The sequence below is a fragment of the Phoca vitulina genome, unplaced genomic scaffold (genome assembly GCF_004348235.1).
Source record: "Phoca vitulina isolate PV1807 unplaced genomic scaffold, GSC_HSeal_1.0 scaffold3, whole genome shotgun sequence".
Lineage (NCBI taxonomy): Eukaryota > Metazoa > Chordata > Mammalia > Carnivora > Phocidae > Phoca > Phoca vitulina.
In genome coordinates this window covers 66,316,923-66,331,306 of record NW_022589706.1, presented here as the reverse complement: position 1 = coordinate 66,331,306, position 14,384 = coordinate 66,316,923, and positions in this window count along the sequence as shown.

Sequence of the window (14,384 nt, the reverse complement as noted above, 5' to 3'; positions counted from 1 at the left end):
GCCAGAAGATAAATAGTTTAATAATAAAACCTTCAACTTCTTTGTTAAAAATAGTAATAATAAAAAATAAAATAAATAAATAAAAATATGCATAGCAAATGTTTATTAAGAAATATATCAGAAGTTACCTATACTCTCTCTTTTTTTTTTAGAGTGAGGGAGAGAGCAGGGGGAGGAGGGGCAGAGGCAGAGAGAGAATCTTAAGCAGACTCCCCACTGAGTACAGAGCCTGAGGCAGGTCTTGATCCCGTGACCCTGAGATCATGACCTGAGCCGAAATCAAAAGTTGGACACTTAACTGACTGAGCCACGCAGGCGCCCCCAGTTTTAGAACATTTTTATCACCTCAGAAAGAAACCCTATACTCATTAGCATTTATTTTCCATGGTCCCCCAAACTCCCACACTCCAGAGCCCGAGGAAACCATGAATCTACATGTCTGTGTAGATTTGCCTATTCTGGATATTTCATATAAATGGAATCACACAAAATGTGGTCTTTTGAGCCTGGCTTCTTTCACGTAGCATTGTTTTTGAGGTTCATCCTTGTAGGAGCATAATCTGTACTTCATTGCTTTCTATTGCTGAATAATACTCCATTGTATGGATGTACCACATTTTCCGTATCCATTCATCAGTTGATGGATTTGGGGTTGTTTGCATCTTTTGACAGTTATAAAGAATGTTACTATGTACATTCATGTACATGCTTTTGTATGGATATGTTTTAATTTCTCTTGGGTATATACCTAAGAACTGCTAAGAATGGTAACTCTATGTTTAATATTTTGAATGACTGCCAAATTGTTTTCCACAGTGACTGTACAATTTTAATTCTCACCAGCAATGTACTAAGCTTCCAATTTCTTCACATCCTTGTCTCACTTGTTATTGTCCATTTTGTTTATTATAGTCATCCTAGTAGGGGTGAAGTGGTATCTTATGGTGGTTTGATTTGAATTTCCCTCCCTTTTTAAAGATTTATTTATTTATTTGAGAGAGAAGGGGGGCAGAGAGAGAGAGGGAGAGAGAATCTTAAGCAGACTCCCCACTGCCCAATATGGGGCTCAATCTCACAGCCCTGGAATCACAACCTGAGCTGAAACCAAGAGTCAGATGCTTAACTGACTGTGCCACCCAGGCGCCCTGATTTGAATTTTCCTAATGACTAATGCTGTTGAGCATATTTTCATGATGTGATATTCATGGTGATCTGTATATCTTCTTTGGGGGAATGTCTATTCAGACCTTTTGCCCATTTATAATTGGGTTGGGTTTTTTTGTTATTGAGTTGCAAAAGTTCTTTATATATTTTGAATACAAGTCTCTCTTTTTTTTAAAGATTTTATTTATTTATTTGACAGAGAGAGACACAGCGAGAGAGGGAACACAAGCAGGGGGAGTGGGAGAGGGAGAAGCAGGCTTCCCGCGGAGCAGGGATCCCGATGTGGGGCTCGATCCCAGGACCCGGGGATCATGACCTGAGCTGAAGGCAGTCGCTTAACCAGCTGAGCCACCCAGGCGCCCCTGAATACAAGTCTCTTATGAAATTTGTGATTTAAAATATTTTCTTGGGCTAATTGCCTCCTAGATTAGCTCTGATGTAAAAAATGTAATAGCTGCTATCACTACCCACATTTCTGGGGTAATCTGTGAGTTTTTTTCTCACAACAATTCTGTCACCAAATGCTTGGGTTTTCCCCCCATACCAGTGAATTCTCCAACTCTCTGGACACCAAGTTGGTATCCTACAATTCAATTCAGTTCTGCCACGAATCACCCAGAGTCCCACAGGTTAAGGACTCAGTCCCACAAGTCTGCCCTCACTATAGCTTGTCACCTGTACTTCTGACCAATCAGCTATAGATGGGAGGGAGGTTCTTTTTTTTTTTTTTAAGATTTTATTTATTTATTTGAGAGAGAGAGAGTAGGGTGGGGGCAGAGGGAGAGGGAGAGCAGACTCTGCACTCAGCATGGAGTCCCACACAGGGCTCAATCTCACAACCTTGAGCTCACGACCTGAGCTGAAATCAAGACTTGGACACTTAACTGACAGAACCACCCAGGTGCCCCTAGATGGGAAGTTCTAACGACCCCTTCCTCAGGCTCAGTTAATTTGCTAGAGCAGCTCACAGAACTCAGAGAAATATTTTCCTTACTAGATTACTGGTTTATTATAAAAGGATATAACTCCAGAGCAGCCAGCTAGAAGAGATGCATAGGGCAAGGTGTGGGGAAAGGGTGTGGAGCTTCCATTCCTCTTTGGAGCATACCACTCTTCCTGATCTCTATGTGTTCAACAACCTGAAAACTCTCCAAACTCCAACTTTTTGGGTTTTTATGGAGGCTTCATTATCTAGGCATGATTGATTAGATCACTGGCCATAGGGGATTACCTCAACCCCCAGCCTCTCTCCCCTCCCTGGAGTTTGGAAGTGGGACTGAAAATTCCAAACCCTCAAATCAAGTCTTGGCCTGAAGCTATGGAGGGGCCCACCAAAAGTCATTTCATCAGACAAAAGAGGTGACTCCTACTATTCAGGAAATTCTAAGGGATTTAGGAGCTCTGTTTCAGGAACTGGGGACAAAGACCAAATATATATCTCTTAGTGTATCACAGACATAGATTGGTTTGAAGAGAAGTGGAAGAAAGAAAACAGATTCCAGGTTGATTATCAATTCAATTTAATTCATTTCCCACATTAACAACAAATATTTATGTGAAAGCTATCTCAGTGTAGGGAAACTTCAAGAAGCTTATGGTCACGACATAAATGAATAGAATGGTGACGGCTAAAACTGTGAAATACTAGAAGCAGAAGAGTCTCCAAGGTCTAGCAAGTGTCTAGCACAGGAGGGGCTCCACAAACATTTGCTCAATATAACTGAACTGAGGAGGTAAGAACAGAACTAAAAGATATGGCAGAATATAGAAAGTGACACAAAATTACGGACATGTCCTGCTACAGCTGTCTATGTCAGTCCCTGAGTTTTAATTGGGGCAGAAAATGGAAAAAGTGAAGGCAAATGTGAAAGAAATGAAGATAATTGAGAGGAAAGACTGTAAGAACAGATCAAGGAGACCAGTGGTCGGGAAGAAAACCTGGAGGGGAAAACCTGTAGGTACCTGCCCTAAAAATTTAGAATTTTTAAAAGCACTCCCCTAGAGCTAATCAGGCTGAGCTCTTTCTGCATCAACCATTAAGGCTTCAGGAGACTTGAAATTTTTACATCAGCCGCACTGTTCTGTGCCACACAATGTGTGAAATAGAGCCAAGAACAGGGAACACCAAGGGGTATAAAGGGCCGAAATAGCTGAAGGGAAAGCAGCAGAAACCATGCCGCAAAGTGAGAACAGAAGTATTTAGGTAATTTTTAGTTATATTTTCTTTTCTGCTTCCATGAGTGAGGGGTGGACCCACTTAGGTCCCCTGGGATTTTCTGATCGTGGCCAACTTTGCGTGCATTACGGTATTTGCTTGATGTAATTTCCTTTTTTTTTATTTTTAAAGATTTTATTTATTTATTTGACAGAGAGAGGCAGCGAGAGAAGGAACACAAGCAGGAGGAGTGGGAGAGGGAGAAGCAGGCTTCCTGCTGGGCAGGTAACCTGATGTGGGGCTCCATCCCAGGACCTTGGGATCATGACCTGAGCTGAAGGCAGACGATTAACCTGAGCCACCCAGGCGCCCCTTTATTTATTTTTTTAAAAGACCTTATTTAGGGGCGCCTGGGTGGCTCAGTCGTTAAGCGTCTGCCTTCGGCTCAGGTCATGATCCCAGGGTCCTGGGATCGAGTCCCGCATCGGGCTCCCTGCTCAGCAGGAAGCCTGCTTCTCCCTCTCCCACTCGCCCTGCTTGTGTTCCTGCTCTTGCTATCTCTCTGTCTGTCAAATAAATAAATAAAATCTTTAAAAAAAAAAAAAAAAAAAAAAGACCTTATTTATTTATTTGACAGAGAGCGAGAGAGCACACGCAGGGGGAGCAGCAGAGGGAGAGACAGAAGCAGGCTTTCTGCTGAGCCTGGAGCCCGATGCGGGACTCGATCTCAGGACCCTGAGATCATGACCTGAGCTGAAGGCAAACGCTTAACCAACTGAGCCACCCAGGTGCCTCGGGGATATTACAATTTCAACAAAAATCCACCTCCCATGGAGGTCTGGGGAATGGCAGACATAACTAAATGAACAAATGGGTAAACATCCAATGTGCTGATCCACGCTCTGAAGATGGGAATGGGCAAGGGGTAGAGGAGAGGGAGACCCACTGTGGAGTAACCAGAGACCTGCAGGACAGGAGACAGTGGTCCCCTGAGCTGTCTCCAGTAGAGGCCAGAGCGGCAGAGCAGAGCTGCCCGGGGAGAGTGGATGATGGTCAGTGGAGAAGCCAGGCATAAGCATGTAACATCGTTTCCATTAACCCAACACATTTCCTATTCCCAGCTTCCTTTCGGTTTTATTTTATGCTTTCTATGATAGGTTTTATTGATAGGTTTGAGCTTTCCAACCATGTACTAGTATGTTTGTAATTCCTCCAACATGTTGTATTTTGAAGAGATGACTTGCATTTTCCATAGAAATCTGGCCCTCTAAATCTCATGCCACAGATTCAGATTTTTTAAAAAAAATTATTCTTTTAGGAGAAGCGATTCAAAGATGTGTAGTAGCTACCATGTGGCCTAGCGCTTCGACTTGTAGGTATATATTAAAAATAATGAGAACACAAATCCACAGAAAAACTTGTACATGAATATTCATAGCAGCATTCTTCGTAATAGCCCCAAATGTCCTAACCTAGCTGTCCATCAGCTGATGAAAGAATAAACAAAACCTTGTACCCACCGTCTTAAAAAAATTGAAAATGCAGAATGGAACTTTATAAAACATATGAAAGCAATCAGTTGTTTGCGATAAATGTCAAAAACTTGTTTTCTCGCTGCAGAGTAGTCCAGGGGTAGATGTACCTCCTTACATAACGGCAGCCTTCCAGGAGGCAGGACACGCAAGCTGCCAGTCCTCTAAAAGTCTAGGAATTGAGACAATGTTGCTTCCCTGTATTTTAGTTGTTAACGCAGTCACAGGCCAGCCCAGATTCAAGGGTGTGCAGAAAATAGACTCTACCCTTGATAGGGCAACAGCATGTGAGTACAGGAAGGGAAGAATTAGAGATAAGCTATCATAAAGATAGAATTGGTTGGGAATTAGAAAACAGATTTAACTGTCAGAAGCCACTAACAACTAAAGAGCAACCTACATTTTAAGTAATTAAAATTCAGATAATATACACTTGTCTGATGCCGAGTAAACTTCTCTGTCTCTTGACTTTGGGCTTAGGCATGTGTATTATTTATCTATTGTTGCATACCAAAGGCCTCAGCTCACGTGATCTCTAGCTACATTTGAAACAGCTGCTTACACCTTCCTTCTTGAAATCTTCTGTATTGCCCTTCTCTCGCTTTCTATTGCTTTTCCTCCTACCTCAATGCTACTCCTTCTTTGTCTCCTCACTCAATCATCTTCCTTTTCCCAACTTCTATATTCTGCAAAATCCCAGTGCCTTGGCCTCCAGCCTCCTCTCTTCTCCATCCTTACTTACTCCTTAGGGGATCTCGTCCTCGTGGCTTTAAGTTCCAGGCACACATGGATGACTCCAAAAATCATGTCTCCCTAGAACAAGAGATGAATGTATTTAAGTGCCTACGCAAAATCGTCATTGTATGTTGACTAGGCATCACAAATTTAACTCCCCCAAAGTAAAACCCTTGATTCTTCTTCAACTCCACCTGGAGAATTTTCTACCTTGTCCCTTCATTGCTCCTCTTGGCCCCCCTGCAGTTTATTCTCTGCACAGCGACATGAGTGATCCCTTTCAATCATAGATCCGTTCCTGACACTCATCTGCTCTCTTTCTCTGGGTCTTCTCAACTATGAGAGTAACATCCAAACTTCTAATCTTGGTGTATAATGCCTTCCAGATTCCAGTCTTTTTCCTGCCACCTTTCTGCTTAATTTCACTCATTAGCCTTGCTCCTGTCATGTTGGCTCCCTTGCCACTCGGCTACAGGGCCTTTGTGCTCATCCTGTCCTTTTCTCTCTGCCTGGAGTATTTTTCTTCAAACATATGCATGGTCCGTTCCCTCCCTTCTATTACGGTTTCTGCCCCTGAGTGCCCCTGACTCTAAAAGGTTTTCCCTGGCTTTCTCACCTTAAATAACACATTTTCCTGCTCTACCCCATTATTCATTGTTCTTTTTCTACAGACCATTCATTGTTACAGAAAGCAAAGAATATATTTATCTCTGTTGTTCTATCTTCCTTTCTCTGGTATGTTCCACAAGGACAGAAGTTTTGTCTGTTTAGGTCACTGCTGTATCTTCAGCTCTCAGAACAGTTTCTGGTACCTCAGGGGATGCACTAAATACGTATTATTTGAATGAGTGAACAAATAAGGAGCGAGAGTTGCAATAGAAAAGAGGAGGAAGAACAGAGACATTTTGTGAGCAGGGGCGGGCGAGCCTGGAGCAGGGAGCGTGTTGTGGGCAATGGCAGCGAAGAGTCAAAATTCCTCACATTTACTAGGCTGTCTAAAGCCAGGATGACTCTACATACTTCACACATGTCAGTTTATGTAATCCTCCCAAAAAGTATGATTTGAGAAATACTACCTTCTCCTTTTACATGCAAAGAAACTGGGCATAGGGAGGTGAAGAAACTAGCCCAAGGTCACAGCTCATAAATGTAGAGCCGGAACTGAAACAGGTTAGCTATCCCCAGAGCCTTGCTCTCCACCGCTCTATTACATAGCCTCTCAGACAAGCCGAGGAGGAGGCCGCTGGGTTTATACTTTACTTACTTCACAGTATTGCTCAGAGTCAATCCTACCTACAGTCTTGGTGTCTTTCCTACAGGTATTGTAGAAGAAATACATCGAATTTTGCCAAACTTTTCTACCACTTGGCATATCCTTGATAGACTCTCTGGCTTTGTTGCTCTTAGGAGTCATGATTGCACATGGTGTGAAGAGATGAGATTAGCACTTGACTGGGATGCTAGAAGTTTGGCCTTTAATGACTCTCAGTCTGTAGTTGCCAGCTCTGTGGTTTTGGGCAAATCCTATCACCTCTCAGAGTTTGCATTTAATTCTCTGAAAAATGAAGGGCAGAGGAAGAGGAGGAAATAATCCAAATATCCAAAGATACCTCCCAGCTCCAAAATTCTTTGATCACATTGACTGCTGGTCAGGCAAGAAGACTTCTGGGCCTTCTGTCTCCCAAGCTCCCCATTTAGTCAGTTGAGTTAAGAAGAAAGAGGTGAAAGGTCCCCTGGTGGCAGCACTACTCTATTATGATCCTTATCTACAGTAAACCCGCGGGCTGATTGCCTGCTCATGGGCCCTGTTAGGAAATCAAGCCTTCTTTTGGAATAAAACATCTTCTTTTTTTTTTTTTTAAGATTTTATTTATTTATTTGACAGAGAGAGACACAGCAAGAGAGGGAACACAAGCAGGGGGAGCGGGAAAGGGAGAAGCAGGCTCCCCGCTGAGCAGGGAGCCTGATGTGGGGCTCGATCCCAGGACCCTGGGCCGAAGGCAGACGCTTAACGACTGAGCCACCCAGGTGCCCCTGGAATAAAACTTTCTACACCAGTCACTGAAAAGCAGACTGAAAGTAAATTTAGCTAATTCCAGTGTAGCGAGCCAACATTGCAAAATGGAAGATTTCTGTTTTATGCTTTCCTTCCCAATCAGAGCTCTTGCCAGCTGGCTAGTCTTAAGTAAAGTCACCCCTCAGGTTCAATTTATATTCTACTTTAACTGCTCATTTTCTCCCCCTTCAGTGCCTCAGAGTGACGTGTTCTCCCCTTGTACTTTCTCTGAACATGGAAGGCCCCCAGCAGATGATACTATATAATCTCTACCTGGTGAAACAGAAAATGCTCTTTTTCTTCCCCCATTCTTTCCATTTATTTTAGCTGTAATCTCTGTTCTTTCCTAGTGCATGAAGTTTAGTCAGAAATTTATTAGTCAGAAATTTAGGCTCATACGTACAGTGTATTTCACTTGCGGAACACATCAAAACAGAAAACTAATTTTTGTTAGGAAATTGGCAAAGCCAGTTTTTGATAAAATAATTTAGTTTTCAAAACAGAGATGGGTAGGAACATATTTAACACATCAATGAACTATGTACAGACAGACTGTGTGGGAAGGGGATATGCTTTGAAGACTGAGGGTCCTGGGTTCAAATCCCTGCTATCCCACTCAATATTGTGTGGCTGAGGGCAAGTCATTAACCTTTCTGTGCCTCAAAACTTACTCATCTGTAAAATAGGGATAACGTTACATACATCAAAGGGCTGTTGTGTGGACATACTTGAGTCTTCTGTAAAAGTTGGCATCTAACAGATGTTATGGCAGGGAAACAGATGTTTATGGGGCCGGTGGGAAGAACATAGAAGGCATCAATGAGTTCTGCTTTCACTTTCTTTTTCTTGAGAGGTAAATTGCAGAGCAGTTAAGAACAAACTGTGGAGCCATGTTCACAAGGATTCAAGTTCCAGTACTGTCATTTATAAGCTGTATGATCTCAGGCAAGTTACTTAATCTCTCTGTGCCTCATCTGTAAAATGGGGATGATAATAGTAACCCTACCTCATAGGGTTGTTAAGATTAAGTGAGTTAATATGTGGAAAGCATTTAAAACAGTTCCTGGACAGAATAAACATTCGCACGGGTGAGTGCGATGGTTAATTTCATGTGTCAGTTGGACTAGGACAAGGTACTCAGACATTTGATCAAACATCAAGTCTCCATGTCTCTGTTGAAGGTATTTTTAGATGGGATTAATGTTTAAATCAGTAGAATTTGAGTAAAGCAGATTCCTCTCCATAATGTGGGGGGCCTCATCCAATCAGTTAAAGGTCTTGAGGAAGAAAGACTGACATCCCCTAAGGAAGAAGGAACTCTGCCTCCAGACTGCCTTGAGTCTTGTGCTGCAACATTACTTCTTCCCTGGGTCTCCAGCTGCCACTCTGCCACAGGACCTTGGTTTTTACTCTTTCCTCTGCCCTGAATACTTTTCTTTCACATGTATCCATGGTCTGCTCCCTCCCTTAAGATTTGGACTTGCCAGCCCTCACATCATGTGAGCCAGTTTCTTAAATCTCAGTCTCTCTCTCTCTCTCTACACACACAGACACACACACACACACACACACCCCTTATCAGTTGTTTCTCTGGAGAACCCTTATACAGTTAGCGATAATGATTTGTGTTTGTAGCCTGAAGTGATCCTCTAAACTGGTTCTTCAGTGAGAGTAATCGCATGGCAGTCTTTCACTTTAATCCTCCCACTTCTGAAGATTTAAAAAAACTAAGAGGAGAAAATAAAGGTTTGCCTTTTAAAAAGGCGAGGAAGCAAGGGGGCAAGAATGCTCATGACAGGTTTAGAAAATGATGTGTTTGGGTGGGGGATAAGGGTCCACTTAGGGAAGTGGTGGGCCATAAGGTTGGAGCAGCCCAGGGAAAAGTCTGCATACCAGCCTTGGAAACTCAGGATTTCTTTCCCTCTAGTGGAAATGGAGAGCTACTCAAGCTTTGTGAAAACAGTGCGGTAAGATGAAAACACCCATCAGTGGCGTAGGATTCGTCAGGAGGAGGGAGAAACCAGGGTAAGAGAGAACAGGTGGAAAATATTATGTGACCTTTCCTTATGCAGTTATATACATTTCATCTCCAAAGAGTGTTAAGCCTCTGTTTCCTTACTGTTTTCATTGGGTCACATTTTAGGCCATATGGTGGTTCCTCATGTGAGCAGGCTGATGTCCCTCTCTTGGTCCTCTTCCCTTTTTTCCTTTGCTCTAACTCTGCTCTCCTCCCAAGTCCCAGCTTCCTGCATGTTTCCTGGTCTATGTGAAGGTAGGGTGGCCATAGGGAATGCCATTTTTGTTGTCCTTTCTGACCTCTGGAAATCTTTCCTGGTTTCAACCTGGGAGGAGGAGTGTGAATTCTTATTTTCTTCATATTAAAGCATCTTCAAGAAAACAGATGTCTTTTGTTTTCTTTCTATAGCAGAACCATTATATGCTATTAGTTTATTTGAGTTTGAAAAACTTTTCCTGGAGGATTTTTGTATGTAAAATCTAGATCACCCAAAGCCGAAGTAACTTTTAAGTGGTAAATGCTAACCCTGGTTTGAAAGTCTATATTTAACACTGCCAGGGAAAGAAAATGCAGTTGGGTACTTTCCCAGGGTATGCTAATTAGCTGAAAAAGAATACTTTCTTTGCTGCCATTGGTAGAGAAACTGACCAGTAGAAGAGCAGTTCAGCACCTACACCCACTCCATACAAAATGAGGAGGTGTGTTTGTACATGCCACTAACTCATGCTTTTGGTTGCCTCACAACCAGTGACAAGCGTGCCTTTCATCACCTCTTACAATGTTACCTTCAGATTCTGAACTTTAATCTAAATGAGACTCAGAAAAGAGGAATGAGTTTAGGAAATTAGATATCATTTCTAATAGGTTAAAAGCATACAGACTTCTGACATTATAGATTTTAAAGACAATGGCAGTTTTTCTCAATACTGCATGCATTTTCCTGCTTATCCACTTGTATAAATCTAGTTATTTGTACGTTCACTTCATTCCACTGACAAGAAATGTATTGAATGTTCTTTACGAAGATTACAAGGGAAGTTCTGGCCTGTTTCAGCCATATCCTAATAGTACATTAGCAGATATTACTCGGCAATAAACACTGAGTTTTAGATTCTTAAAGGTATAATTTTCACTGCATTAATCTGTACCGTTTCCCACAGCTAGAAGGGTGCCATATTAATTTGTTTATATGTTGCTTTATAGGTGGACCAAGTGTTTTCATTATTTTTTTTTAGACTGGCTGTTTATAGGCTCCTCCAGTGCACTGTAAAGTCTTCAGAGTAATAACATTGTTTATTTTTAAGGGACACTTACATTCTCTACCTAATTTAATTCTTACAGCAATTATGTAAGTTGGCCAGGACAGGTGCTATTTTATATCTGATGAAACAGGGGCACAGTGAAGTTAGCTACTTATCTGAGGCCACACACTGATCAAAAGCAATGCTGGAGTCTAGGCTCAGGACCCATGCAAGGTACATTTTATTTGATTACAAGATCCCTCTCAAGAGCTAGAAATTTGTTTTTTCTTTCTTTCTTTCTTTCTTTCTTTCTTTCTTTCTTTCTTTCTTTCTTTCTTTCTTTCTTTCTTTCTAGGTAGCCTTGTATAATATTCAGCAACTGAATATCCCTAACTTAAAAGGGAGACAGAGACAGAAAGGAGAAGATGAGCCACAGGACTCCTAGGATAATATTTAGAGAACGCCATACTTTTTTTTTTTTTTTTAAGTAGGCTTCATGCCCAGCCTAATGTGGGGCTTGAACTCACGACCCTGAGATCAACACCTGAGCTGAAATCAAGAGTTGGATGCTTAACTGACTGAGCCACCCAGATGCCCATACTTTTCTAATTATAGCATTCATTATACTTAGATACATGCGTACTGTTTACTCTCCCACCTCGCAATTTTTATAAAAGCAGAGATCATGTTTATATTGTTCATTCATTGCTATAAACCCAGAGCCTAACATATATAGTATTTGACATACAGCAGGAACTTCACAAATGTTATTGAAAAAGGAACAAAAATTTCTCTTTCACTGCCCCAAGAAAAACTCAAGCTCTGTGCTCAGCATGGAGTCAGCTTATGATTTTCTCTCTTCCTTTCCCTCTGCCCCTCCCCTCTCTCTTTAATAACAAATGAATAAATCTTTAAAAAAATTATTGTGTCAGTGTTTTGGAAATTATTCTGGTGACACAGAGAAAGGACATCTGGGCTAGCAATTCTGGAGAGAATAGGCTGAACTGTGGAAAAATATATCCTAGTATTCCAGGCCCCTGTTTAGGCATGAGGCCGAAAGTAGCATACAGATACTCACCTGGAAAATTGCTGATACAAATTAACAAGAAAAAAAAGTTGTGGGTTTGTGTGTGTGTGTGTGTGTGTGAGGTGGCATAAATGCCTTAGTAACTCTAGCAAATCAAAACCTAAGTCTATATTGCCTGAAGGTTAAGAAATAAAAACCTAAGAACAACCAATCACAAACAGCGAATCAGACTTTCCCAAATAAAGTAGCTGCTTAAGTTAGAGTTAGATAATTTCCTTGCTTTGCTTTCCTCTCTTATCTATAAAGTCTTGCCTCTAGCTCCTATCCATGGAGCACTCCAAACCATTTCTGGTTTGGGGCTGTCCAATTCCAGTTGATTTTTGCTCAAATAAACTCTTAAAATGTTTAATATGCCTCTGCTTACCTTTTAACAGTCCTGTGTTGGTGGTTCATTAGCCCAAATCTCAAATGGCTTACTCAAGACTCACATGTCCTCACTATATTTAATAAGCCCCCATGCCACCCATTTGCCCAAAGTCTCATAACCTGTCTTGGGTATAATTTCCTGATAGTCACTACTATCAAACCATTGAATTCTTTAAAATATAAAGTGAAATACAAAAGAGCTCAACTTAATGAAGGCATGGAGTGTTGTGTTCACTTGATCCTTTTGGACATTATGGAATGATCCCTCATGCTGAGTACATGTACATTTGTACTACGTTTAGCTTCAGAGATTCAAAGAGCCTAAGTATATAATTCAAAAGAAGTAAGCTACTGGTGTTGTTTGTTATCAACTGTGGTAAGATATGGAGTGGTATGGTTTTCTTTTTATTTATTTATTTATTTATTTACTTATTTACTTATTTATTTAAAATAGCGAGCACAAGAAAGAGCATGAACAGGGGGAGTGGCAGAGGCAGAGGGAGAAACAGGCTTCCCCCTGAGCAAGGAGTCCTATGGGGAGCTCAGTCCTAGGAGCCTGGGATCATGACCTGAGCCAAAGGCAGATGCTTAACTGAGTCACACAAGATGCCCCAGTGGTATGGTTTTCAAATGTAATTCCAAGGACTGCAATAACATCAAACATATACATAGTCTTCAGGGCCACCTAACTGATCTTGTTTATCATATGACTGTGGATTATAGTTTATTAGAATAAGAGGATATAGCATGGTCATGATGTTCTCAAATGCTGGGCATGCAGTTTTCAAGAACTTAAAAAGAAGGTCAAAATGCCAAGCATAATTCAAAATGTTTTAGGTTTCCAAACTTAAAATTTCCCACATCAACAGCTCTTGTTGTTGCCAAAAGTGCTCACATTCGTGAGAGCAAAGTCCTTCATTATCTGGTCCAAATGTTTGAGGTATTGCAAAACATGGTACTACATTATTGATGAACGGTCAAAAGTAACTTAATTGTTGGGGCACCTGGGTGGCTCAATTGGTTAAGCGTCTGCCTTTGGCTCAGGTCATGATCCCAGGGTCCTGGGATTGAGCCCCGCATCGGGCTCCCTGCTCAGTGGGGAGCCTGCTTCTCCCTCTCCCTCTCCCTCTGTCTGCCGCTCCCCCTGCGTGTACTCTCTCTGTCAAATAAATGAATAAAATCTTTTTTTTAAACAAAGTAACTTAATTGTATTTAAACCCCAGCCACCAAAATGCTCCATCAACATAAAAGGCCAAGACATGTACTAGAATGTACATAGTAGCACTATGGGTCATAGCTCCAAACTGGAAACTACTCTAATGTCTTTCAAAAGAATGAATTCATAAATTGTGGTATAGTCACAGAATGGAATAAAATGAATGGTCTACAACTACATGCAACAATATGGAAGAATCTCATAAGTATAAAGTTGAGTAAAGAAGCCAAACACAAAAGAATGCATACTTTATGATTTTATATATGTCAAGTACAAAGACAGGCAAAACTAAGTCTGCATTGTTGACAGTCAGGATAGGCAATGACTGGAAGGCATGATGGGGTTCCTGGGTGTTAATAATGTTCTGTTTCTTGATCTGTGTTGGATACAAAGTTGTGTTCGGAATGTGAAAAGTCATTGAGGTGTATATGCAGCTTAGAATGTGTGTACTTTTCTGCATATATATTATGCTTCAATAAAAAGTTAACAAAAGAAAATTCTAGGAAGCCCATGAAAATTGAATCTCAACCCAGCATAATAATCCTCCATGTCATTACCAGAATTTGTGGGTCATCAATGTGAGAATCAGTCTCTAAATCGAGTAGTCAATGAACTGGATTCAGAACAGTTGTCCCAGGAGCAGGATACCTGATATGTCAAAACAGGCTAATAATTTCCCTTTAAAATCTCCAGTCTCTCTGCTTTTCCCTTCCTTCAGGGATATCACCATAGCTTAAGCCAGGTCATCTCCCACCCTGAATTTAATCTGAGATGGTCTCCTCACCAGTTTCCCAATAGTCTATTCTACTGGTTCT